Source organism: Monodon monoceros, unplaced genomic scaffold (assembly GCF_005190385.1).
Source record: "Monodon monoceros isolate NGI ecotype Baffin Bay Population unplaced genomic scaffold, NGI_Narwhal_1 Super_Scaffold_3, whole genome shotgun sequence".
Taxonomy (NCBI): Eukaryota; Metazoa; Chordata; class Mammalia; order Artiodactyla; family Monodontidae; genus Monodon; species Monodon monoceros.
In genome coordinates, this window is record NW_021703780.1 from 60,531,914 (window position 1) to 60,534,442 (window position 2,529).

Below are 2,529 nucleotides of genomic sequence, written 5' to 3' on the forward strand. Positions count from 1 at the left end.
CTAAGACTTGTTCAGTGATCCATCGCATGATCTGTCCTGGAGAATGTTCAATGTGCCGTTGAGAAGAATATGTATTCTGCTGCTGGTGGATGGGCTGTTCTCTTTTTGTCTAAGTCCATTTGGTCTAATGTATAATTCAAGTTCAGTACTCCCTTATTGGTTTTCTTTCTGGATGATCTATTCAGTGTTGAATGTTGGGTATTAAAGATCTGGACAGGGGCTTCCCTGGTGGCACAGTGGTTGGGAGTCCGCCTGCTGATTCAGGGGACACGGGTTCACGCCCCGGTCCGGGAGGATCCCACATGCTGCAAAGCGGCTGGGCCCGTGAGCCATGGCCGCTGGGCCTGTGCGTCCGGACCCTGTGCTCCGCGATGGGAGAGGCCACAACAGTGAGAGGCCCTTATACAGCAAAAAAAAAAAAAAAAAAAAAAGATCTGGACACTTTTTTTCTATTGTCTATTTCTCTCTTCAAATCTGTTAGTATTTGCTTAACACATTAAGGTCCTTCACTGTTGAGTGCATATTTATTTATGATTGTTGTCTTCTTGATGAATTGAAAACATCATTATGTAATGACCTTATTTTTTTTCTTGTTGCAGCTTTTGGCTTAAAGTCTGTTTTGTCTGGTGTAACTCTAGCTACCACTGCTTTCTTTTGGTTTCCACATGTATGGAATATCTTGTTCTAAAGCTTCACTTGGAGGCTGTTTGTGTTTTTGACACTGAAGTGAGCCTCTGATAGGCAGCATATAGTTTGATCTTGTATTTTTATCTAGCCACTCTATGACTTTTGACTAGAGAATTTAATATATGTTTACAGTAATTATTGATAGGTGAAGATTTATCAATGCCATCTTATTGTTTCCTGGATTTTTTTTGTTTCTTGTTCCTTTTTTCCTCTTCTGCCTTTCTTTGTGAATTACTGATATCCTGTAGTGGTATTCCCTTCCCTTTGTATTTTCTGAATCTAGTACAGGTTTTTGCTTTGTGGTTCCATGAGGCTCACAAAAAACATCTTATAGATATAACACTCTATTTTATGTTGATAACAATGTAACTTCCATCACATACAAAAAAAATCTACTCTTTTACTCCCCTCAATGAATTTTTGTGTATGGTGTTACAATTTACCTCTTTGTATATTGTTTATACATTAAAATTATTATAGCTGCTGTTATTTTAATAATCTCATCCTTTAACTTTTATATACTAAAGTTAACTGGTTAACACACCACCATATCACACTATTAAGGTATTCTTACCTTAACTATATACTAACATTTACAAGTCTATTGTGTAGTCTCATATGTTTTCATGGTACTATTTAGCGTCCTTTTATTTTAGCTTGAGGAACTCTTTTAGAATTTGTCCTAAGACAGATCTAGTGATGATGAATTCCCTCAGCTTTTGTGTTTTTTGTTTTGTTTTTTTACATAAGAGTATTTTAATTCTTGTCCTTAAAAACTATAAAGACTATCATGATTTGGAAATGAGACTGTACCAAACAATGGCCAAAGAAGAATCGTACATCCTATGCCTTCTCTTTCCTTTGTTCACTCAGAAATATAATGTTATCAGCTATAATTGTTGTTGCTTGTTGTCTCACATTATTTTTATCCATATATTCACCATAGTCTACTTTCCCTTCCAGGTAAATTCAAGACGCCTTTTTCACATACTGATATGCCACATTTCCAAGGCCTGGTCAGAATACTGAAATTCTGTGCCACGTTGTCTTTTGACTGACATCGCCCATTTGGTAATCCTTCATTTTCCCCTGATCGCCACATCTCACTTGCTGCTACAGAAAATATCGTGACTGGGTTTTCTCCTTCTACCTGTCTCATGATAGGGTCCTAACCTACTCAACCAAGTAGCTGCACATGATTCAGAGATCTGTTGAGAACCAAACTGCTAGCTATTTCAGACTCATGTCTTACAAACTGATGAAATACCTGTACTACAGGTCTTCGAAACATGGCTTCTATTTTCTTTTCTTACAATCTAATCTTTAGTCTTTTCCTGACACTCTGGCCAGCTTTTGTTTTTTGAAAAGAGTTTTTAATCTCTTCATTCAAGAAGGACAATTATGATGAATAGGATATTATTGGTTGGCAAGGTTTTTTGTTTTTGGGGTTTTTTTTTTTTTGAGCAATTTGAATATATCATCCCACTCTCTCCTGACCTGTGAGGTTTCTGCTCAGAAATCAACTTTTAACCTTACGAGGCTCTAGGGACTTCCCTGGTGGTGCAGTGGATAAGACTCCATGCTACCAGTGCAGGAGGCCCGGCTTCCATCCATGATCAGGGAACTAGATCCCACATGCATGCTGCAACTAAGAGTTTGCATGCCACAACTAAGGAGCCCATGTGCCACAACTAAGACCCAGTGCAAACAAATAAATAAATATTTTAAAAAAATAATAATCTTGGGCTTCCCTGGTGGTCCAGTGGTTGGGAGTCTGCCTGCCGATGCAGGGGACACGGATTCGTGCCCCCGTCCGGGAAGATCCCACATGCCCTGGAGCGG

The 2,529-nt window shown here is 38.7% G+C and overlaps 1 pseudogene; it reads right to left on the bottom strand.

The window, feature by feature from the left end:
• Positions 1 to 1,530: 1,530 nt before the first annotated feature.
• LOC114908065 lies at positions 1,531 to 1,978 on the bottom strand (annotated as a pseudogene).
• Positions 1,979 to 2,529: the final 551 nt, after the last annotated feature.